Source organism: Rhinopithecus roxellana, chromosome 13 (assembly GCF_007565055.1).
Source record: "Rhinopithecus roxellana isolate Shanxi Qingling chromosome 13, ASM756505v1, whole genome shotgun sequence".
Lineage (NCBI taxonomy): Eukaryota > Metazoa > Chordata > Mammalia > Primates > Cercopithecidae > Rhinopithecus > Rhinopithecus roxellana.
The window spans coordinates 116815035-116840632 of NC_044561.1; the positions used below are offsets into that span (position 1 = coordinate 116815035).

At 43.2% G+C, this 25598-nt stretch overlaps 1 non-coding gene across 1 annotated transcript; it reads left to right on the forward strand.

The window, feature by feature from the left end:
- Positions 1–4800: 4800 nt before the first annotated feature.
- Positions 4801–4907, forward strand: LOC115892983. Its single transcript, XR_004052948.1, has one exon. It is a non-coding gene; the product is annotated as a U6 spliceosomal RNA (small nuclear RNA).
- Positions 4908–25598: the final 20691 nt, after the last annotated feature.

Below are 25598 nucleotides of genomic sequence, written 5' to 3' on the forward strand. Positions count from 1 at the left end.
TTGTACATTTTAAAGACTATATAACTGGATTGTTTGTAACGTTAAGGATAAATGCTTGAGGGTATATCTGTGTAGTGTGGGTAATTAAAAAGAAAAAATAAAAATAACATACAAAAAATGCTTGAGATGATGAATACCCCATTTTCCATGTTGTGATTATTACGCATTCCATGCCTGTATCAAAGTATCTCATTTACTCCATGAATATATACACCTACTATGTACCCACAACAATTTTTTTTTTTTTTTTTTTGAGATAGAGTCTTGCACTGTCGGCCAGGCTGGAGTGCAGTGGCACCATCTTGGCTCACTGCAACCTCTTGTTTCCTGGGCTCAAGCAATTCTCCTGCCTCAGCCTCCTAGGTAGTTGGGATTACAGGCGTGCGCCACCACACCTGGCTAATTTTTGTATTTTTAGTAGAGACAGGGTTTCACCATGTTGGCCAGGCTGGTCTCGAACGCCAGACCTCAGGTAATCCTCCCGCCTCAGCCTCCCAAAGTGCTGGGATCATGGGTGTGAGCCACCGCGCCCGGCCAATATTTTTTTTTAATAAATAAAACTCTGGGCCAGGCACAGTGGCTCACCCCTACATCCCAGCACTTTGAAAGGCTGAAGCGGGCAGATCATCTGAGATCAGGAGTTCGAGACCAGCCTGACCAACATGGTGAAACCCATCTCTACTAAAAATACAAAAATTACCCGGGCATGATGGCACACGCCTGTAATCCCAACTACTTGGGAGACTGAGGCAGGAGACTCTCTTGAACCCAGGAGGTAGAGGCTGCAGTGAGCCAAGATCGTGCTCCAGTATGGGGACAGAGCGATACTCTGTGTCAAATAAATAAATATTTAAAAAATAAAACTGAGTAGAACACAGCCATAGGTGTTTTTAAAAGCCCCTTAGGTGGTTCTGGCACATACTAAAATTGAAGACCCACTATTCTAGTGGTTTTATCAAATTCCAGTTTTTAAAAAATTTAGGATGTGCAAATGCAGGTTTGTTACATGCATATATTCTGCCCGTGAGTCTGGGCTGTCATTGTGCCCATCACCACCTTTATCTTTTTTTCAAAACTTCTTGGGGACTGGACACCATGGTTCATGACTGTAATCCCAGCACTTTTGGGAGGCTGAGGTAGGCAGATGACTTGAGCCCAGGAGTTCAAGACCAGCCTGGGCAACATAGGGAGACCCTGCTTCTACAAAAAATAGAAAAATTAGCCAGGCATGGTGGCAGGTGGCTGTAGTCCCAGATACTTGGGAGGCTGAAGTGGAGGATCACCTGGGCCCTGGAGGTGGAGGCTGCAGTGAGCTGAGATCGCGCCTCAGCACTCCAACCTGGGCGACAGAGCAAGACTCTGTCTCAAAAAAAAAAAAAAAAAAAAAAAAAAAAACAGAAAACGACATGGGGGCAGGGGCGGTGTCCCACACCTATAGGAAGCCAAGGTGGGAGGAATTCAAGGAGTTGAAGGCCTGGGTAACTTAGCAAGACCCCATGTGGATGTTTTTTTTGTCATAATGGCAACCATTGATTATTTTTGCCTAGATACATTAAACCATGGACTGTGGCTTTAAACATTTATTTCAATCCATTGCAGCTCGCCTTATCAATGCTACCTTTTCATTTTTTCTTTTTTGAGTTAGGGTCTTACTCTGTCACTTAGCCTGGAATACACTGGTGTGATCATGGCTTACTGCAGCCTCAACCTCCTGGGGTCAAGCCATCCTCCCACCTCAGCCTCCCAAGTAGCTGGGACTGTAGGCACACGCCACCACGCCTGGCTAATTTTTGTATTTTTTGTAGGGTCGGAGTTTTGCCATGTTCCTCAGGCTGTTTTTGAACTCCTGAGCTCAAGCAGTCTACCTGCCTCTGCCTCCCAAAATGTTGGGATCACACATGTGGGCCACTGCGCCTGGCCTTCTAATCAATGTTACCTAATTCTGTCTTCAGTCAGTGGGACTTAACTCAATTTGCCTCCTGAGTCCTTTTGAAACAATTCTAACCTTGTCAGTTTCCTCGCTTTCTGGTATAGTAAGATTTCCAGGCTCATGTTGTACATTTTCAGTCCAGATCTGAAATCAGCCATTTCTCCAAGGAGCCCTGGTTTTGCTGGAAATGGTATTTAGCAACCAGTCCAGGCAATAAGCAAGTTCATTGCCACTTGTTTGGTCATTAGGCCTTTTCAGTGGACAGAGCTAGGAAAATATTGCCTGATTCTCCCTCTAGCCACACAAATCATTTTACCTTCTGGTCATCTGAAGGTCCTCTCTTCTCCAAGCCGAAACCCTTCCAACTTTGCCTCAGTCAGTGCCACAGTTTTGAATCTCCTAACCATATGTTGTCTACCTGCACTCTTTGTGAGTGCCATTCTTACAGAGTGGTGTCCACTGGTAGACAAAGCACTCCAGGTTTGCTCTAACCTGCTCAAAGCAGAGCAGTACATGACTTCCCTGCCTTGATACGTGCTTCCTCAGCTGACTTCTGGGCCGTTTCTGGCAAAGGGATAAGAGGATTAAAAGGAAACTGTTTCTCTAAAATCCTGCAGCCTCTTTTCCACACCTTCAGAAGGTTTAAAGCAGATAATGTGTCATCTTGCTTGGAGTAATGAGTAGAAGAAGGAAAATTCAGAGCCTAACTTTAATTGTGATTCTGGAGTATACAACAGCACTATAAATGGAATGAGTAAATAAAGACCTTAAATTATAGTTTTCATCCACCTTGACCATTGCCTGCAGACACAGCAGTAACTCAAGCCCAGACAACAGTGTGGCTGTGATCATAAGATGATCAGTGCTCACTGGTGTTTTCAGGAAGTTTTTCAGGAAGCCCTCAAAAAGTATAGCACCATGAGTCGTCATAGTCCAACTTACATTCAGTAAGCGTTTATTAAAAACTTGGCTGGGCGCGGTGCCTCACACCTGTAATCCCTGCACTTTGGGAGGCCGAGGCGGGCAGATCACTTGAGGTCAGGAGTTCAAGACCGGCCTGGCCAATATGGCAAAACCTCATCTCTACTAAAAATACAAAAATTAGCTGGGCACGGTGGCAGGCTCCTGTAATCCCAGCTACTCCAGAGGCTGAGGCAGGAGGATCACTTGAGCCCAGGAGGCGGAGGTTGCAGTGAGCCGAGATCATACCACTGCACTCAAGCCTGGGCGACAGAGCAAGACTCTGTCTCCAAAAAAAAAAAAAAAAAAAAATCGTACCAGATGTGTGGTAGATTACATTACTGTCAGAAATATTTACTGTCTCCCCATTCTGCATTTATGAGTACTTCCCTCTCTTGATGTTGGCCAATGGAATTTAGCAGGCGTGATCTCTTTGGTAGGCTGAATGATGCCCTCCCCCGCCCCCCAGAAGGGGGACTCTCGCTCTCCAGAACCTGTGACTATGTAACAACATTGTAAAAGACACTTTGCAGATGTAATTAAATAATGTTCTGGAGATGCGATTATCTGGCTAGGCCAGTGTAATCACAAAGGTCCTTATAAATAGGGAGGCTGGAGAGTCAAAAATCAGAAAAAGTTGGTGTAAAAATGGAAGCAACAGTAGATTGGAGATGCTCTACTGTCAGCTCTGAAGATGGAGGGAGCCATGGAACAAGGAAACGGATTCTTCCTAAGGGAGCGCAGCCCTGCCGACTCCCTGACTGGGCCCCCGGCTCCCTCCCTTAATTGGCCCAATGAAACCCAATTTCTGACTTTTGATCTCCAGAACCATAAGACTATAAATTTGTATTAGGTTGGTGCAAATGTAATTGCAGTTTTTGCCATTACTTTGAAAATATTTTAGGCTATCAAGTTTGTGGTATTTTGTTACCGAAGCTCCAGAAAAATTAATACAACACAGCTAAAGCCTTAAGACACAGTTGCACAACTGGGCTTGCTCTCCTGCATCCCAGCTGTCTCCATGAGAATAATGACACCTCAGCCAGCCCACTGGTCCAAGAGGACAAGAGACAAGCTGGCCAGAGCTGCCTGTTAGCCTTGGCCACCAGCTCGAAGCAGAACCCAGCCCAGATCAGCCAACCTGCAGAAATGTGAAAAGTAAAAACTTAGTGTTGTGTGCTACTCAGTTTTGGGGGTTAGCGACAATGATAGCTAACTGATACGGGGTGCTAAGCAACACCACATATGTCTCTACAATAACTATACGTGGTAGAGAAACTGTTATCCAGCATTTTACAGATGATGAAACAGGCCAGGTAAACACACATGCCCAAAGTCACACACAAGGCAGCATTCTGAAGTTCAGTTGTTTCATTTTGCCTAAATGAATATGAGAGATATCTTCCATTTTTCCTTCCCAATTCCCTATTCGCCTGTCTGAGCCTCAGGAAACTAGCCTCGTGACTTCATCCACACACTTCCCTGCCCTCTGGTTTCTGACTGGGATCAGCCATTAGGAAGCAGCAGTGGGATGTGGAAAGCGGGAGAAGATGGAAGTTGGAGTCTTTATTCCCACAACACCCCACCCCCACCCCTGCAGACTTAACTAAGGCTGGCGGTGGCCTTCAACCGAAGGCCCTAGTGTCTGGTGTACACAGCCCTCTTGTTCCGAGTCCTGGTAACCACTGCCTCCCTTTGTCATAGCCCCACCGTCTTATGCTAACTGTTGTAATTTTCCTACACCCTGCCCACGCCATTATAAATAAGTTAATGATTTATTAGATTACCTTCAAATTACTCAAGTGGGAGTGTGCCTTCTGTTTCCTGTCGTGACCCTACAGATAATAGCAAGTAAGTTAAGCAGTAAGTAAATATTTCCTGTTTCGGGGGACTATAAAACATCACACTTAGTGCTTGATTCGGCAGCATATATACTAAAATTGGAATGCCACAGAGAAGGTTAGCATGACCCCTGTGCAAGGATGGCATGCAAATTCATGAAGCCATCCATATTTTAATTAAAAACTATAAAATTAAATATCGGGTAGATATGCAGGCAGGGCGGGGCAAAGCTCTGAGGGGTAGGGTGTGCAGGTCAGCATTATCTAGTTGCAATGGTTATGTTGAGTAATGGGCCACCTGGTGGTCTAGCTGGAGGCAACAAGGCTGTAAATCAATTCTTCAGCGTTCTTTCCTGAGATGGGACACTCTCAACCTTGGTTTGATATTCTGGACCTCCTAAGACCAGTTCCTGGAATTATTTAAATAAAAGGCATGGTTAAACATTAAGAGAGCACAGAAGAACAACATAGAATGGCTGGACTAGGTGTGGTGGCTCACACCTGTAATCACACACTTTGGGAGGCTAAGGCAAGAGGATCACTTGAGCCTAGGAGTTCGAGAGCAGCCAGGACAACATAGTGAGACCCTGTCTCTACAAAAAAATTAGGCAGGTGTGGTGGTATGCACCTGTAATCATGTAGGTCTAAAACTGGCCTGTTTGGAGGTTTGGTTATTATTTCACTCTCTCCTGATTTCTTGGAAAGTTTGATAACAATCTTGGTTTCAGGCCAGGTGTGGTGGCTCACACCTGTAAATCGTAGCACTTTGGGAGGCCAAGGCAGGCGAATCACCTGAGGTTGGGAGTTTGAGACCAGCCTGGCCAACATGGTAAGACCCTGTCTCTACTAAAAATACAAAAATTGGCTGGGCATGGTGGTGGGCGCCTATAATCCCCAGCTACTCAGAAGGCTGAGGCAGGAGAATTGCTTGAACCTGGGAGGTAGAGGTTGAAGTGAGCCGAGATCATGCCATTGCACTCCAGCCCGAGTGACAAGAGCAAAACTCCATCCCAAAAAAAAAAAAAAAATCTTGGTTTTGGCTTGGTGGTGTGGAACTTCAGCATTTGTACTCCATTTTAGTTTGGTCCATTGGGTCTAATGCCAGAGCCCATTCCAAATAATGAACTCCTAAAAATTGTATTTAACATAAGGGAAGGAAGGAGATAGAGGGAAAGAGGGCAAAAGAAAGAAAGGAATGAGGCCAGGTGTGTAACTCATGCCTATAATCCCAGCACTTTAGGGGGCAGAGGCAGGAGGATTGCTTGAACTCGAGTTCAAGATCAGCCTGGGCAATATAGTGAGACCTCGTCTCTTAAACAAACAAACAAACAAAAAGACTGAAGAAGAAAGGAAGTAGAGAGAAAGGAAGGAAAGAACTCTTCATTTACATTTCCTGGCTCTAGGTTTTATATATATATATATATATTCTGACACTTTTTAAAACAGTTAAGAGGATTTTATCCAGCGCTATTGGAAGAGGGGAGAGAGGTCTGCCTCAACCAAACAGCAAGGGCAAGAAGTGGGGATTTATAGGCAACAAGAAGAGTGAGGGGGTCATAGCTGAAAAATTACTAAGAGCAGACATCATGGGTAGGGGGATTCTAGCTAAACTGAACTAGCAGGATTCTTGCTAGAGGCAGACCAAGGACTTATATATCAGAGGTGAAGGATCAGAAACTTGATCAGATATCAAGGATGGGGGATAACTTAGCAGGATTCTTATTAAAACTGGGCCAGGCAGGCCAAGGACAGGAGGGAGTAGAGGCCAAGTTTGGACAAGGAGAGAGTCTTTTGTCAGTTTTTTAAATCTCTTTGAGTATGAGCCTGGGGAACTGGAGAATTCATTTTTTTCTTTTTTAAATATAGCTATGGGGTTTTGCCACGTTGCCCAGGCTGGTCTCGAGCTTCTAAGCTCAAGCAATTCGCCTGCCTCAGCCTCCCAAAGTGCTGGGGTTATAGGCATGAGCCACTGCACCTGGCTGAGAATTCAAAAACACTAAAAATTTGTAAGATTAGAGTACTTTAATGTGGTGCTTCACAGTATACAACGTTTTAAAAATCAGGGTTGGGTGCAGTAGCTCACATCTGTAATCCCAGCACTTTGGGAGGCCAAAGCTGGCAGGATCATCTGAAGTCAGGAGTTCGAGACAAGCCTGGCCAACATGACGAAACCCCATCTCAACTAAAAATACAAAAATTAGCCGGGCCTGGTGGCGCACATCTGTAATCCCAGGTACTCGGGAGGCTGAGGCACAAAAATCACTTGATCCTGGGAAGTGGAGGCGGTAGTAAGCCAAGATCACACAACTCCACTCCAGCCTGGGAGACAGACTGAGACTCTGTCTCAAAAAAATAAAATAAAAATAATAAAAATAAAATCAGTAACCTGAGGATACCGGATATCAACTCCTATGTCCAATTTATTTCATTAACCACTTTAGATTAATAAATATTAGAACGCTACATTAGAACTGTATCATCAAGTTGAACCACACTCCAATTTTCAGGGCAACTGCAGTTTTCAGGGCAACTGCAATTTTCAGGGCCACAAGCAGTCTGCACCATTTTCTTGGGCCTCAGTTGAAACCACATTGCATACATCCCACAAGTCTCTACTAAAAATACAAAAACTAGGCATGGTGGCACAAGCCTGTGATCCCAGCTACCCAGGAGACTGAGCTGGGAGGATGGCTTGAACCCGGGAGGTGGAGGCTGCAGTGAGCTGAGATCGGGCCACTGGATTCCAGCCTGGGCAAGAGAGTGAGACCCTATCTCAAAAAAAGAAAAAAGAAATGCCCTTTAGCTCTTCCCTGTTTTTGCACATACCAGCAGCATAACAAAAGTCACACATAGTTAGCTTAAAAATTAATAATAATGAAATCAGTAGGCACTGCAGCATGCACTTGTAGTCCTAGCTACTTAGCAGACTGAGGTGGGAAAATTGCTTGAACCCAGAAGTTTGAGGCTGCAGTGTGCTGTGATGGCACCACTGAGGATGCCAGCGTGGGTGACAGAATAAGATCTTGTTTCTTAAAAAAAAAAAAAGTGTCTGCAGCTCCATATTCTAATTGATAGAAACAAGAATTAAGTTCCTACGGCATATTTGGCGTATTCCTGCTTACAAAAATATCACCAAACTTCTAAACAAGATCAAAACACTTCTAATACCAAACATCGAAATAAATGTGAGCTACACATACCTTTTACAAAGATTTATAGAAACAAGAGAATAATTGACCCAAGTTTTGGTTAATCAGTGAGTGAGGGCGGTCGTGGTGGTGATGGGTTAAATCAAGGAATAAGTGTTTGTAAAGCGAAAATTTTCAGGAGCATGTCCTCCCACTATACAGTTCAAAAACAAACAAGAACCAATCTGGCAGACTCACTGAGTGCTTTTGGATCACATCATTTATTGTCCTGCATTTGTATGATTATCATATACTGTATGGATTTTTTATTTTACAATAATTTGTATTCACTCATTTTCCTTCATTCAGTTTCCAAGCTGCTCATTCCAATTCAGGGTCTCAGGTGGCAGCCTGTCCTAGCAGCTCAGGACGCCAGGTGGGCGTCCCCCCAGACAGCATGCTGTCCCATCACAGAGCGCGCGCGCACACACACACACTCCGATAGGAACCATTTAGACATGCCAGTTTACCTAAAGTGCACATCCATGGGATGTGGGAGGAAAACAGGGTACCTGGAGAAAACCCACGCAGGCATGGGGAGACCATGCAAACTCCACACAGACAGTGACCCTGGCTGTGAATCGATTTGTTTTCTCAACAATGTTAGAAAAGGATGTTGAATGTAATGATGTTATCTGAGGACTGGCTGTAATTAACCAACTGACCAGCTGACTGCATCTTCATAGTTACTATTATTCCATGTGCAAACAAGAGATCCAAAGGAGAGAAGGGTTAGAAATCCATTTTTTTCTTATCAAAGGTATATTCTTTTATCCATTTCATTACAGTATTTTATCCATTTCATTACAGTCTTTTCTGAGCAAAGTGGAAGTTCAAGTCAAAAGTTAGATGAAAGTCGCTTTAAAGTTCAAAGAGGAGAAGAAATGAACTTTTCTTTTGAGAGCCTCTTTTGTGCTAGATGCTTGCCCCTTGCTATGAGAAATGCCAAGATCTTTACATCTATTGAAGTAGAGAGTAAAACATTTTTTAAAAACACAAAGATGAGTATGATGAGAGTTTGTGACCGCATGCCACACACCAAATCAGGACAAGGTTATCAGTAATAGCTCCTGAGATTCTCCAGGCTAGAATAAACCTCCATCATCATCTTGTTCTATCCCCATCTGATGCTTGAGTCAGATCTTGCTTCTTCATACCCAGTCTGCTTAGCTTTTTTTTTTTCAGACAAGTTCTCACTCTGCTGTCCATACTGGAGTTCAACCATGCAATCTTGGCTCACAGCAACCTCAGCCTCCTGGGCTCAAGCAATCCTCAGGTGCGCACCAGTATGCCCAGCTAATTATCTTCCATATTTTTTGTAGAGACAGGGTTTTGTCATGTTGCCCAGGATGGTCTCAAACTCCTGGGCTCAACTGATCTACTCATCTTGGCTTCCCAAAGTGCTGGGATTACAGGTATGAGCCACCACACCCAGCCTGCTTAGTTGTTTTAAAATAAAAACTTTAGACAAATTAAATGTAAGAGTTTAATTGAGCAAAGCACAATTGGTCATTTGGACAGCCTCCTAAACCAGAATAGGTTCAGAAAAACTCCAAGGTGACTGCATGGTCAGAGAAGACCTGTGGACAGAAATAGGAAAGTGACATACAAAAAAATAGAAATGAAATACAGAAACAGCTGGATGGGTTACAGCTTGGCATTTGCCTTATTTGAATAAAGTTTGAACAGTTGGCCACCTTTGATTGACCAAAACTCAGTGATTGGTATGAGAGTAGGTTACAGTCTGTTTACACAGTCAGCTAGACTATACTTCACTATGTACAGAGAAATCTTTAGGCTGAACATAAGGAGGCAGATTTAGCCTACACTTAATTTAACAATTCTCCGCTTTTTGTCAACCTCTCAAAACTTTAGGCATTGATATCATTCTGTCGTCATTGTAAATGTACTTATTTGGGCTCAAATCCCACTTGGAAACAGTAGAAGAGTGGGTTTTGTGAGGGCTTTAGATTCCTTTTTTGTAAGGATTAGAGTAGAGGGGACCTCCTTATGCTAGAATCTTCTATTTTCTATTCTACAATCTCTTGATCTGTTTTAGGATCTATCTGCTTCTTTAAAGTTTTAGTTTGATTATTTCGCATTTAGCATGAATTACTCCACTTTGATTTAATCCGTTCTGGTCTGTTGGGGTCTAGTACGTGAGCTCACTCCAAAATTATGACTTGCCATAATTTTGTTTAAAAACCCTTCCCTTTTGGTTAAGTTCTCACTTAGGTAGGAATGTGACCAGAACCCAGGGCTTTAGCAGCCATCTCAGTTACCATCATCTGGGTTTCTAGTTTCAACACAAAACTTATAGGTTACAGTGTCCTCAAGGTTATGTTTTTTAAAATGTTGTTGTCCCAGTTGAAGAGAGACCATTTGACATTATATGATGGCTGCATGCAAACATTTAAAATGTTTGAGAGAATACAGTGTACCAGGGAGACTACTATCATTAATATGACTATCAGGAAGATAATATCAAGAGTTTGGATTATGTGCCTTAGACAGGGTCCCCATGAACCCAACCAACAAAAATCAAATAGATCAAAGAATCAACTAGATAGTCAATTCGTTTCAACCAAGCACAAAATGAGCTATAGGGGATTTGTTAATTTTCTGTAACTGAACCTCTGTAATACCCAATGTATTCTTCTATGTACAAGAAGTGTCAGCAACTGCACAGATATTTACCTATTCAGTCATTAAGTAATCTAAAACCATTCTATTATCTAGCACAACCTTATTTATTCAATTTTTTTTGAAACAGGATCTCACTCTGTCACTCAGGCTGAAGATCATAACTCACTGCAGCCTCGATCTCCCGGGCTCAAGTGATCCTCCTGCCTCAGCCTCTCAAGTTGCTGGGACTACAGGCACATGACACCATATTTGGCTAATTTTTGTGTTTATTTTTTGTAGAGATGGGATCTTGCTATGTTGCCCAGGCTAGTCACAAACTCCTAGTCACAACTCACAAGCAATCGTCTGGTCTCTGCCTCACAAAGTGCTGAGATTACAGGCATGAGCCCAGCCTAGTACAACTTAGCAAGAGAATTTAAAGTCTGTTGCCTGACGAAAACCTTTGTAGTAGAATCTGTTATAGCGACTATTGTAAGGGATAAATTTCTAATTATTGCCTCATTTACTCCAAACCATGGAAATAGAGATCTAACAAATGATACCCATCTAAAAGAGTGAAAGCCCCCCTGGTGATATTTTCTTTTTCTTTTTCTTTTTCTTTTTTTTTTTTTTTAGAGAAGCAGTGAAAGTTTATCAAAAAGTTTTAGAGCAGAAATGAAAGGAAGAAAAGTACACTTGGAACAGGGCGAAGCAGGCAACTGGGCAATCCAAGTGCCCTGTTTGACGTTAGACTTGGGATTTTATACATTGGCATGCTTCTGGAGTTTTGCATCTCTCCTCCCTTGAATTTTTCCTTGGGGCAGGCTGTCCGCATGTGCAGTAGCCTGTCAACACTTGGGAGGGGTGCGTGCACACTAATTACTGAAGTAGTGTGCATGCTCACTTGAGGCATTTTCCCCTTACCAGTCGAGTGTTCCTAGAGAAAGGTCATGTACCAGTTTAACTCCGCCATTTTGCCTCTTAGTGCACATGCTTGGACCCACTCACCCAAATCCTGAGATCTTATTGGGAAGCTGCAGATCACCAGCTTCAGGTGTTTTCTATTGATTTTTTCCTTGATGCCAGATGTGACCAATTATTATTTTAGAGAGACAGGTTAACAACTGCCTGACCATTACCTGATGGTTGCCTTGAGATGGTACTTGTTCCCTTGACCTTGACCCCCTTGTGGGCAGGACCTGGAGTGGCTCATTTCACTCAGCTTACAGTCTGTGGACAGCTAAGTGTTAACAGCTCAGCGAAGGGTCAAGCTGATTGCCTCTTGTACCTGCCGCAGTGTTTTCTTTAACCTATGATGTAGGTTAAGAGTGGACCAGTGTTCTGTTTCTGACTGATTATGATGCAACAAATGTACCACTAAAATTTCTCACCGACACTGGCCCTTTATCTTCCATCTATTAAGGCATAAGATTGTCCATGTATAAGGTTGGCTGCAAAATCCTCCATAAATAAAAGTATACCCCACGGGTGCACATAAGACCTCTTTTCCAGTTCTGTTGTTCACAGAGGCCTAAGTAAGGAAAAATTAGGAGAAGAATCTCATGATGGCAGAGGAGTGTTGATCCCTGATTTTGGGAAAGCTGTCCACATCTAGGATGTCACCTGCTTCCGTGGTTAGCTTTATCTTATGTTTTCCAACAGGCATACAGTTCTGGAGGGGCTCTTCTGAGTTGCAAGATCACAAACCCAAAGCTCAAAGTCACAAAGTTTTGCTGCAGTGTGGGTGGCAAGGGCAATTTTTCTCTGATGGTATTTCCGAAAGTCCCAGTCTCTATGAGTTGTAGATAGTGAAGTCTTCAACTGTCCTTAGTCAGTAGATCATGAAAAGTTTCTTTTACCTGGTGAAAATATACTTTGGCAGAATGTATTAAAGCCTTGAAAGGCTGGGTGCAGTGGCTCACATCTGGAGTCCCAGCACTTTGGGAGGCTGAGGCAGGAGGACTGCTTGAGCTCAGAAGTTGGAGACCAGCCTGGGCAACATGGTGCAACCGAGTCTCTACCAAAAATACAAAAATTAGCCGGGCGTGGTAGTGTACGCTCATGGTCCAAGCTACTGTACTCGGGAGACTAAGGTGCAAGGATGACTTGAGCCCGGGAGGTGGAGATTGCGGTAAGCCACGATGGTGCCACTTCACTCCAGTGTAGGCAACAAAGCCAGAACATGTCTCAAAAAAAAATAAAATAAAATAAATAGAAAAAGAACGAAAGAAAGCCTCATAGCATTTAGTCATACCAGAGATTAGGAGTGAAAGATATACGAGATTCTATTATTAGGAACATAGACCTTTTAGTGACTATTTCATATGGGGTCAACTCATGTTTTCCACTGAAAGTGGATCTGATTGTTATCAATTGCTAATGCCTTTGACCAAGGCAATACAGTTGATTTGTTAGCTTTTCCAGATATTATTGTTTCTATAATACCTTATTTAACTGTTTTACAACTTGTCCAGTGAAACAAGTACCTCTATCACTGGAGATTTCTCCAGGAATGTCCATGAGAGACACATTTCCTAATAATCTTTTAGCTACTGTTATAGCATCAGTCCGCTTACATGGGAAAGTTTCTGTAAAGCCAGAAAACATACGTTGAAAATGACAATTGAATGAAATTCATCTATAAATGTTTAAATAGCCCATCAGGTAGCAGAAATATACCTGAAGTTTTGATTGTCTTCCCAGGATTATAAGTTTAACAAGCCAAACACTGGTCATAAACTATTTTAGCAATTTAGAACAGTCATAAAATCATATTATATATGATTCCTGTTTGGATAATTTTATCTCTTCCATGAGGAGTGGTGGAGTGCAGAGCTTTTAATAATGGAAGCTTTAAGGACTCAGGAAAGACTAGACAACCATTCAGGCTCTCTGTGAGCCCATGCTTAACATTAGGTTTATATCCTCTTAAATATCGATTTTGTTTCCCCAAGTCAGATGTATAGCACTGTTTGTTAGATGGGTTATCATAGGTAATTTGTCTTGGACCACGGGGTCATTCAAATTGCGTATCTAAACAATTTCTGTACTGCCTGATTTAGCATGAAAATCTGGGAGACTATTGTCTTGGTATTCAATTAATTCCTCTCTTGCTTCGGTGAGCACTTTTATCAGTCAGTCTCTTTATTACAGTTCTGGGAATTCTTACCCAGTCCAAATAATATGATTGAAAAGTTATCAGAAACCTGTATTTAAGAGTGCCTGTCAGGAAAGAAAAAGTGTTTGTCAGGGTCTTTTTTACTTTTTCCATGAACCTCTTTGAAGACATGACACTCTAGGATTTTACTTGCTTGAGAAGAGTTTTCGTTTTGTTTTTATTTTTTATTTTTTTGAGACAGGGTATCACCCTGTCACGCAAGCTAGAATGCAGTGCTGTGATCACAGCTCACTGCATCCTTGACCTCCCAGGTTTTAGCCTCCCTAGTAACTGGGATCCACAGGCATGCACCACCACACTCAGCTAATTTACTTTTATTTTTTGTAGAGACGGGATTTCCCCATGTTTCCAGGCTGGTCTGGAACTCTCGGGCTCAGGCAGTTTTCTGACCTTGGCCTCCCAAAGTGCTGGGATTATAGGTGTGAGCCACCGTGCCAGCCAAGAACTTTCAGAAACTGCATCAGAATTAAGCAATTAACTATACAGCCAACTTAATTGTCATTGTTAAAGACACAATTGACAAATTTGTTCATTTCTGTGATCTACAGTAATTGAACATAATAACTATAATTATATATATATATATATGAAATCCATGTATAATACAAACACACACACACACATCCAGACATATCAGAATTTGGGGAATCATACAATTTTGAAACATATGTTAGTAACATTCATAAAAACATAACTCAAAGAAAGTTAAACATCATTACTTTTTCCTTTTTATTTGTTTATTTAAAATAGAGACAGGATTTCCCCATGTTGCTCAGGCTGATCTCATACTCCTGGGCTGAAGCGATCCACGCTTGCAAAGTTCTGGGATTGCAGGTTTAAACCACCATGCATGGCCTAACCATGATTTCTTATTTGGCAATGCGTCCCTTGTAATTTAACATATCAAATAAGCCCTTTTATTATCTTTCTTCTGGATGCCACAAGGACCCTATGACGCATTCCAAAGTTAAAGATAAAAAAAAAAACAAGACAATTTTTAATTTGAAATTTGATTTTGAGAAGCCTGTCAAATATGTTAAAGGATTAAAATACCTTATCAAAATAAGATCACAGGTCACTGTGATAATTCAGATTTTAAAAAGCAAAAACCTTTAGTCTTTGATAGAAGACTCCATTTTCCAAACAATCAAAAGACCTAAACAAGACTAGAATGAGACAGAATCTGTCTCTCCTGCCCTTTCCTTTTTTAAACATTTTTTTAAACATTTTTTGCAGTTTACTCCAAAGGTGAGCAAAAATATTTTATTGTATTTTACTAATACTGCATGAAATGTTTGTTTAAAAGAGAAAACCAGGCTGGGCATGGTGGCTCACACTTGTAATCCCAGCACTCTAGGAGCCCAAGGCAGGAGAATCACTTGAGCCTGGGAGTTGGAGACCAGCCTGGGAAACATAGTGACACCCTGTTTCTATAAAGAATAAAAAATTGGCCGGTGTGGTGTTGTGTACCTGTAGTTCTAGTTACTCAGGAGGCTGAGGCAGGAGTATCACTTGAGCCTGGGAGTTCAAAGCTGCAGTGAGGTGTGATCGCACCACTGCATTCCAGCCTGAGTGACAGAGTGAGATTCTGTCTCCGAGAGAGAAAAATCAGATTTTATTATTATTATTTTAATATACAAATATAAAATGTGGCCTGTAGTCCCAGCTAATGTTTTTATTTTTGTAAAGATAGGATCTCACTATGTTGCCCAGGCTGGTCTCAAACTCGTGAGCTGAAGCAGTCTTCCTGCCTCAGCTTCCCAAAGTGCTGGGATTATAGGCATGAGCCACTGCATCCAGCCTCACATTTTTCTTTATTATCAAATGTAAATATATTTAGCTTTTCTATACCATATAAAAAATAAGATGCCAAAGCATATCAACTTAAACTTATGTTTAGTAATTAATGTTTGCTATTTTAATTTATTTATAAATGACCCAGACATTTTATGCTTATTACTTAATTTTATATAACATGACTTTAAGATTTTAGATTACAAAAAATAGTTCTGAAACTCTGACACAGGTACCCTCCCTAATGTGTTCTCCAGTCATCCTGGGTCTCAAGTAGCCATGTGGCACCCAGAATGGCTAAAGAGGGCAAGGTTCCTCTGGGTCCAGAATTTATATGCCAAGTTTGGAGCTCAGGACAGAAGGCAGATCTGTGAAAATGATGCCTAGAGGATCAAACCCCTCCCAGAATAGCCAAGAGGCAAAGATGGGCCAAGGAGGAAGGGGCCATATTGGGCTTGATTCTGCCTTGAAGCTAGCTGGTGGTCTAGGTGCTGAAAACATGTCCCCAGGTCTTAATAAGGCCACCTGTCTGGATTCCACAATCCAAAGACTCAAAACCAAAAACAAGCTCACAGACAAATCAAGCAAGTATCAAAAATATTATAGAAGCAGGAGTTTTATGGCCCTTAAAACATGTATTGGAGATGGCATGAACCTGTTTAACCAGTAGACCCAGGCAACCATTTCTGAATTATATTTAACTGGTAATTTTGAAGCCATTGCTATTACATCAATAATTTAAAAACTAGCTTAATTTACCAAATATTGTCACATACACACAACCCATATAGATATATTGATATACATACAGAAAGCGATCTTAAGCTTTCATAAAGAATTTATATTTTCTAGCTTTTAAATAATTTTTTCAGCCAAGCATTGTGGCTCATGCCTGTAATCTCAGCACTTTGGGAGGCCAAGGTGGGTGGATTGCTTGAGCCCAGGAGTTTGAGACCAGCCTGAGCAACATGGTGAAACCCTATCTCTACTGAAAATACAAAAAATTAGCTGGGTATGGTGGCACATGCCTGTAGTCCCAACTGCTTGGTAGGGGCTGAGGCAGGAGGATCACCTGAGCCTTAGGAGGCCAAGGTTGCAGTGAGCTGTGATTGCACCACTGCACTATAGCCTGGGCAACAGAGTGTGACCCTGCCTCAATATAAATAAACAAATAAATAAATTTTCCCCACTCAGATGATCAATCTTCCAATTACCTGTTTCATTGCTCAAAGCAATTGTTAACTAGGCAATAATTTGCCTTCTAAAAAGATGACTCAGCCAGGCATGGTGGCTCATGCCTGTAAGCCCAGCACTCTGGGAGGCTGAGGCAGGTGGATCACGAGGTCAGGAGTTCAAGATCAGCCTGACCAACATGGTGAAACCCTGCCTCTACTAAAAATACAAAATTAGCCAGGCATGGTGGTGCACACCTGTTATCCCAGCTACTTGGGAGGCTGAGGCAGGAGAATCACTTGAACTCAGGAGGCAGAGGTTGCAGTGAACCAAGATTGCGCCATTGCACTCTAGCCTGGGCAACAAGAGCGAGACTTCATCTCAAACAATAAAATAAATAAATAAAAAGATGAGTCTTCAGTGAAACAAGACAGAAAATTTATATCTCAAAAGCACAAAGCTGAGACTTGAGGTCTAAACATTGTACCATCATTTGCCAAAACCAAGGAAGAAGGGTATAAAGGCCCAGTTAAAATAAATTGGCAAGGAAAAGCATCTTAAACAAAGCAGACTTGTTATGTAAATTTAAAACAATGTAAGAGTTTTTAGTGACTCAGTCATCCCTCTCAGAACTCTTACAAATGAAAATTTTCATTATCTATGTAAATTTGTTTTACAAAAATGTTTTAAGATGGCCAGCTAAATGTCAGAAAGGTGTATTTTGGAGATGGATTTAGTTCAATAGGTGGTCTTTTTAATGTAGCTACTGTTTCTTAGCTAAATTTACTGAGTTATTTCTCCTCTTTGCACATTATAAAAAAATAAAATAAAACTACTGAGTTCTGGGTGAAGCCCATTCAGGAATTGGGCAAAGAAAGGATTTGCTATGCATGAGTCCAGCATGGATATCTCTGAAAAGGGAGCAAACCTACTTTACCTGAGGGCGTAACTTTTTAATTATTTTTTTAGAGAAGAGGTTTCACTATGTTGCCCAGGCTGGTCTCCAATTCCTGGGCTCAAGTGATTCCTCCCACCTTGGCCTCCCAAAGAGCTGGGATTACAGGGGTGAGCTACCATGCCCAGCCAGAGGGCATACCTTTTATAAACACTTTATCCAGGATGGTTTCTTTTAGCCTTTAGGATGGAATAGTGTATTACTCCATTTTCATGCTGCTGATAAAGACATACCTGAGACAGCAATTTACAAAAGAAAGAGGCTTAATGGACTTACAGTTCCACGTGGTTGGGGAGGCTTCACAATCATGGTGGAATGTGAAAGGCATATCTCAACATGGCAGCAAGCAAGAGAAGAGAGCTTGTGCAGGTAAACTCCCCTTTATAAAACCATCAGATCTTGTGAGACTCACTATCATGAGAACAGAACAGGAAAGACCTGCCCCCATGATTCAGTTACCTCCCACCAGGTCCCTCCCACAACACCTGGGAATTCAAGATGAGGTTTGGGTAGGGACACAGACAAACCGTATCATTCTGTCCTGGCCCCTCCCAAATCTCATGTCTTCACACTTCAGAGCCAATCATGCCTTCCCATCAGTCCCCCAAAGTCTTAACTAATTTCAGCATTAACTCAAAAGTCTACAGTCCAAAGTCTCATCCAAGACAAGACAAGTTCCTTCCACATATGAGCCTGTAAGATCCAAAGCAAGTTAGCTACTTCCTAGATACAATGGGGGGTACAAGCATTCAGTAAATACAGCCATTCCAAATGGGAGAAATTGGTGAAAACAAAGGGGCTATAGGCCCCATGACAGTCTGAAATCCAGCAGGGCAGTCAAATCTTAAAGCTCCAAAATGATTTCCTTTGACTCCATGTCTCACATCCAGGTCATGCTGATGGTGGGTTCCCATGAACTTGGGTAGCTCCACCCCTGTGGCTTTGCAGCCTTTGCACTCTTCCTGGCTGCTCTCACTGGCTGGCATGGAGTGTCTGCAGCTTTTCCAGGTGCATGGTGCAAGCTGTCAGTGGATCTACCATTCTGGGGTCTGGAAGATGATGGCCCTCTTCTCACAGCTCTGCTAGGTGGTGCTCCAATAGGGACTCTGTGTAACGGCTCCAACCCCACATTTCCCTTCTGCACTGCCCTAGTGGAGAGTCTCAATGAGGGCCCCACCCCTGCAGCAAACTTCTGCCTGGGCATCTGGGCATTTCCATACATGCTCTGAAATCTAGGTGGAGGATCCCAAACCTCAGTTTTTTATTTCCGTGTACCCACAGGTTCAACACCATGTGGAAGCTGCCAAGGCTTGAGGGTGCAAACCCCCAAGCAACAGCCTGAGCAACAGGCTGAAGCAACAGCCTGAGCTATACCTTGGCCCCTTTTATCCATGGCTAGAGAGACTGGAACACAGGGTACCAAGTCCCTAGGCTGCACAGAGCATGGGGCCGTGGGCCCAGCCCATGAAACCATCTTTTCCTTCTAGGCCTCTGGACGTATGATGGGAGGGGCTGCTGTGAAGACCTCTGACATGCCCTGGAGACATTCTTCCCATTGTGTTGAGGATTAACATTCGGCTCCTTGTTACTTATGAAAATTTCTGCAGCTGATTTGGATTTCTCCTCAGAAAATGGGGTATGCTTTTCTATCACATTGTCAGGCTGCAAATTTTCCAAGCTTTTATGCTGTTTCCCTTTTAAACTTAAATGCCTTTAACAGCATCCAAGTCACCTCTTGAATGTGTTGCTGCTTAGAAATTTCTTCCAAAAGATACCCTAAATCATCTCTCTCAAGTTCCAAGTTCCACAAATCTCTAGGGCAGGGGCAAAGTGCCGCCAGTCTTTTTGCTAAAACATAACAAGAGTCATCTTTGCTCTAGTTCCTAGTAAGTTCCTTATCTCTATCTGAGACTACCTCAGCCTGGATTTCATTGTCCATATCATTATCAACATTTTGGTCAAAGTCATGCAACAAGTCTCTAAGAAGTTCCAAACTTTCCCACATTTTCCTGTCTTCTTCTGTGCCCTCCAAACTGTTCCAGCCTCTGCTTGTTACCCAGTTCCAAAGTTGCTTCCACATTGTTGGGTATCTTTTCAGCAGTGCCGCACTCTACTGGTTCCAATTTACTGTATTAGTCCGTTTTCACACTGCTGACAAAAACATACCTGAGACTGGGCAATTTACAAAAGAAAGAGGTTTAATGGACTTACAGTTTCACGTGGCTGGGGAGGCCTTACAACCATGGCAGAAGGTAAAAGGCACATCTCACATGGTAGCAGACAAGAGAAGAGAGCTTATACAGGAAAACTCCCCTTTATAAAACTATCAGATCTCATGAGACTTACTCACGATCATGAGAACAGCATGGGAAAGACCCCCCTCCATGATTCAATTACCTCCCATTAGGTCCCTCCCACAACACATGGGAATTCAAGATGAGATTTGAGTGAGGACACAGCCAAACCGTATCAGATAGTAACAAAGCGAAAATTAGCAGATTTGCATTTTTTTATTTTAACAAAAAAAAAAAAAAAAGAAGAAGAAGAAGAAAAGAAGAGGAAGAGGAGGAAGAGGAAGAAGAAGAAAGAAGAAGGAGAAGGAGAAGGAGAAGAGAGTCTCGCTCTGTCACCCAGGCTGACAGTGGCACAATCTTGGCTCACTGCAACCTCCGTCCCTGGGTACAAATGATTTTTGTGCCTCAGCCTCCTTAGTAGCTGGGATTACAGGTGCCCACCGCCATGCCTGGCTAATTTTTGTATTTTTAGCACAGACAGGGTTTCACCATGTTAGCCAGGCTGGTCTCAAAGTCCTGGCCTCACGTGATCTGCCTGCCTTGGCCTCCCAAAGTGCTGGAATTACAGGTGTGAGCCACTGTGCCCAGCTGGATGTTATTTTTTAATTAATTAGTCTCAAGTTTTTTATTTGCCTTTTATAAATTCTTTTAAAAGAGCCAATAACAATACTGAATCTTTTTAGAAACTTTTGCACATCAACAGACATCCCTAGAGCCTTCTTTTTTTTTTTTTTTTTGAGACAATTCTCTGAACTAGTCTTGCTCAGTCGCCCAGGCTGGAGTGCAGTGGTGCGATCTCGGCTCACCACAAGCTCTGCCTCCTGGGTTTCACACCATTCACCTGCCTCAGCCTCCAGAGTAGCTGGGACTACAGGCGCCCACCACCACGCCTGGCTAATTTTTTTGGCATTTTTAGTAGAGACGGGGTTTCACCACGTTAGCCAGGATGGTCTCAATCTGCTGACCTCGTGATCCACCTGCCTCGGCCTCCCAAAGTGCTGGGATTATTACAGGCATGAGCCACTGCGCCTGGCCAGACCTTTCATTTTTAAATGCACTTCTTAAAGTGCAGTGTTGAAACGGGAGCGTTCCCTGGCCCGCCTCGAAGGACATGCGATAGGGGTGTGGCTTCTGTTCAGCCGCAGCAAGCTCGAACCCCTAATGGGAGGGGGAGCACATGGATGGGCAGGTGCAGGAACTGGAGTGGACACTTTTGGGCTCCAGCCCCACGGCAGTGTCTAGGGGTGGCTGTCTGCAGTTCCCAAAGCCCAAGAGGGAATATGTTACAGTGTGCTCTTTTAGCCTTGCCATCCACAGATGACTTAAGTGTTAACCAGCTGAGTGGATCCTCTGCCTTTTTGCAGGGGTAGAGGGCCAGTGTGACAGCTTTCTGTATCCTGAGTTCTTGTCCAGTGTCCTGGAAGAATCAGGTAACATGTGGACTTGAAGGATAAATGCAGGGGTTTTACTGAGCAGCGGTGATGCCTCTCAGTAGGAGGATGGGGAGCTGGACAGGGTATGGAGTGGGAAGATAATCTTCCCCTGGAGTTTGGCCATCCAGTGGCCAATTCTCTGAACGTCCACAGCCACACTCCTCCAGACGTTCCTTCTCTGCTGCACTGTTCTGCTGTTCATCTGCTTGTCTCCTTGTCCCCTCGTCACCTCATCTGCTTCTGGAGCCTGGAGTTCAGGGTTTATATGGGTACAGGATAGGGGAGTGCCAGGCCAAAAGGCAACTTTTTGGGTGCGAAAACAGAAATGCTTGTCCTCACTTAGAGCCGTGAGTATCCAGGTTTGATGGTGGGGCCTTTGCTGGGGAACCACCCTCTTCTACCCAGTATTTCCCTGTCTCCTGTCTGTATCAGTGTTGTTTATTTGGAACATTTCATTGTAATTTTATTTATTTATTTTTAGACAGTGCCTCATTCTGTTGCCCAGGCAGGAGTGCAGTGGCATGATCCCAACTCACTGCAACCTCCACCTCCAGGATTCAAGCAATTCTCCTGCCTCAGCCTCCCAAGTAGCTAGGATGACAGGCATGTGCCACCACACCTGGCTAACTTTTGTATTTTTTTAGTAGAAACAGGGTTTTGCCATATTGACCAGGCTGGTCTCAAACTCCTGGCCTCAGGTGATCCACCCGCCTGGACCAAAGTTCTGGGTTTACAGGTGTGAGCCACCACACCCACCCTTCATTGTAATTTTAAATTACCGTTAGTAAGATTTTGCCATTTCTGTAAGTGCATGCTTCTTCTGGGGCCTAATACTTACATGTATATAGGTAGGCATAGCCAAAAGGTAGAGTACTTTTTTCTTCAGAAATTAAGGGTGCTATTTTTATACTGAATCTTGACTTTGGCTCTCAGATTCCTTTGATCAACTTACGCAGTAATTTTTCCCTACCTGAACATGCAAGAAGAAGAAACAAATGAGATGGAACATACACAAAAAAAAAAATCCTGTAATTTTCATGCCAGGTACGGTGGCTCACACATGTAATCCTAGCACTTTGGGAGGCTGAAGTGGGTGGATTGTCTGAGCTCAGGAGTTCAAGACCAACCTGGCCAACACAGTGAAACCCCTTCTCTACTAAAACACAAAAAAATTAGCTGGGCATGCTGGCACGCACCTGTAGTCCCAGCTATTCGGGAGGCTGAGGCATGAGAATCGCTTGAACCTGGGAGGTGGATGTTGCAGTGAGCTAAGATTGTGTCACTGTACTCCAGCCTGAGTGACAGAGCGAGACTCTGTCTCCAAAAATTCCTGTAAATCTCTGAAAACCGAACTTCTTATTCTCTGAAGTACTGCCATTTACTGCCAGTTTTCTTTTTTTTTTTTTTTTTTTTTGAGATGGAGTCTTGCTCTGCCACCCAGGCTGGAGTGCAGTGGCCGGATCTCAGCTCACTGCAAGCTCCGCCTCCCAAGTTTACGCCATTCTCCTGCCTCAGCCTCCCGAGTAGCTGGGACTACAGGCGCCCGCCTCGTCGCCCGGCTAGTTTTTTGTATTTTTAAGTAGAGACGGGGTTTCACCGTGTTAGCCAGGATGGTCTCGATCTCCTGACCTCGTGATCCGCCCGTCTCGGCCTCCCAAAGTGCTGGGATTACAGGCTTGAGCCACCGCGCCCGGCCTTACTGCCAGTTTTCTATCATGACTTCCGAAGACAGCTCGGATCAATAATTTGCTCAAAGAAAAGAAACTTAGATAGTTAGAAACCCAAATTCATGGGGCTTTGGAATCTGAGAACTTACCCACAGTCCTCTTGCTATGAGAGAGGAATGGACAAAATGAGTCCAGCACGTCACTCATTTCGTCACTCGACGCTCCTAGGAGACCCTAGGAGCTCCACTTTGGTTCCTACTTCTGACACCAAATTGTTCTTTGCTTAATTAATCTGTTTAATTTGTCTTAAGTTAAATGAAAAACTTAAGACAAATTAAACAGATTAATTAAACAAAGAACAATTTCTGAATCATTCAGTCCCCCAAAGCAGAAAAGGTTCTGTGGCTGGGCACAGTGGCTCACACCTGTAATCTCAGTACTTTGGGAGGCTGAGATGGGAGGATCACTCAAGCCCAGGAGTTCAAGACCAGCCCGGGCAACATAGCAACATCCCATCTCTCTCAAAAAAAAAAAAAAAAAAAAAAAAGCAAGAAAGAAAAACAGAATAGGTTCTGAGAGTTTCCAGTGCTGCCACATGGTCAGAGAGAATTTATGGACAGAAAAAGCAAAGTGAGGTAAAGTAACAGCTGGATTGCTTACAGCTTTGTATTTGCCTTATTTGAACACAGTTTGAACAGTTGACCATATCTGATTGGCCAAAACTCAGTCATTGGTATGATGGTAGGATGTAGTCTGTTTACATAACAGTTAGGTTACAGTTCACTCTGTTCAGAGAAACATTTAGACTGAACTTAAAATATGTAAGGAAGGAGATTTAGGCTAAACTTAATTTTAACAGCTTGCTTATCTATTTAAGTATCTAGAATTCCACTGTGTGTTTTTTTTTTTTTTTTGACAGAGTTTCTTGCCCTGTTGCCCTGGCTGGGGTGCAGTGGTGTGATCTCAGCTCACTGCAAGGTCTGCCTCCTGGGCTCAAGTGATTCTCCTGCTTCAGCCTCCCAAGTAGCTGGGATTACAGGCGTGCACCACCACACCCGGCTAATTTTTTTATGTTTAGTAGAGACAGGATTTCATCATGTTGGCCAGGCTGGTCTCAAACTCCTGACCTCAAGTGATGACTTGGTCTTCCAGAGTGCTGGAATAACAGGCATGAGCCACTGCACCCAGTCCCCCACTGCATTTTTAATGGACCTGAGTTATTATAAAGGGCTTTGTTGTACTGAGCACGGCTGTCACACCATCGTCTGTTTCTTTGATTCCTCTGTTCCTGATTCATGCATCCTGTACTACGCTAGGCAAGACAGATAAAGAGCATAGATCCCCAGGCTTCAGCAGCCTGTGCTTTCAAACAAGGCAATACAGCATCTTCAGTATGAGTGCAGGCTCTGGAGCCAAAGCCTAGTTTTACTACCCACAGTGACCTAATCTCACTATTAAATGAAGTTTGTGGGGCCGGGCGCGGTGGCTCACACCTGTAATCCCAGCACTTTGGGGAGGCCAAGGCAGGCAGATCACGAGGTCAGGAGATTGAGACCATCCTGTTTAACATGGTGAAACCCCATCTCTACATAAAACACAAAAAATTAGCCGGGCATGGTGGTGGGCGCCTGTAGTTCCAGCTACTTGGGAGGCTGAGGCAGAATGGCGTGAACCCGGGAGGCGGAGCTTGCAGTGAGCTGAGATCACCCCACTGTACTCCAGCCTGAGTGACAGAGCGAGACTCCATCTCAAAAAAAAAAAAAAAAAAAATGAAGTTTGTGGGAAGCCATTATTTTGGACTGAGCTTCTGCACTGGGCCCCAACAGAAAAGATCAAACCAAAATGAAGTATTCTTGCTAAAGTTCTTTGTCACCAAACCAAACAACTAAACTAGTTTTCTGATCTTCAGAGAAGTCAGGAGAGAAAGATGACAACCAAATCCCTAAACTGGCCAGTTTTAGTCTACATGAGAAGGAAATTCCATTTGTTTTAATCCTTATAGGGAAAGTAACCTGAAGTAACCTGATGGTAACTGATCTGCTTTTCGTATTATGCTATTTCCTTGTTTTTGCTCAAACTATCTTATAAAAACTGATCTTTCATGCCCAATGGAACATGAAATCTTTAGAGGAGACACTGCCCAATTTATGGTTCACTAAGAAAAGCCAATTAGATTTTTTTTTATTTTTTTTAGACAGTCTTGCTCTGTTGCCCAGGCTGGAGTACAGTCGCCCAAACTTGGCTCACTGCAAGCTTCACCTCCCAGGTTCAAGTGATTCTCCTGCCTCATCCTCCTGAGTAGCTGGGACTACAGGCATATACCACCACACCCGGCTAATTTTTGTACTTTTAGTAGAGACAGGGTTTCACCATGTTGGACAGGCTGGTCTCAAACTCCTGTCCTCAAGTGATCTGCCTGCCTTGGCCTCCCAAAGTGCTAGGATGACAGGCGTGAGGCACTGTGCCTGGCCACATCTTTAAACTAAACAGGATATATGTATATATAAAAAAGGGTTTATTAGGGAGAATTGGCTCATATGAATACAAGGCAAGTCCTACC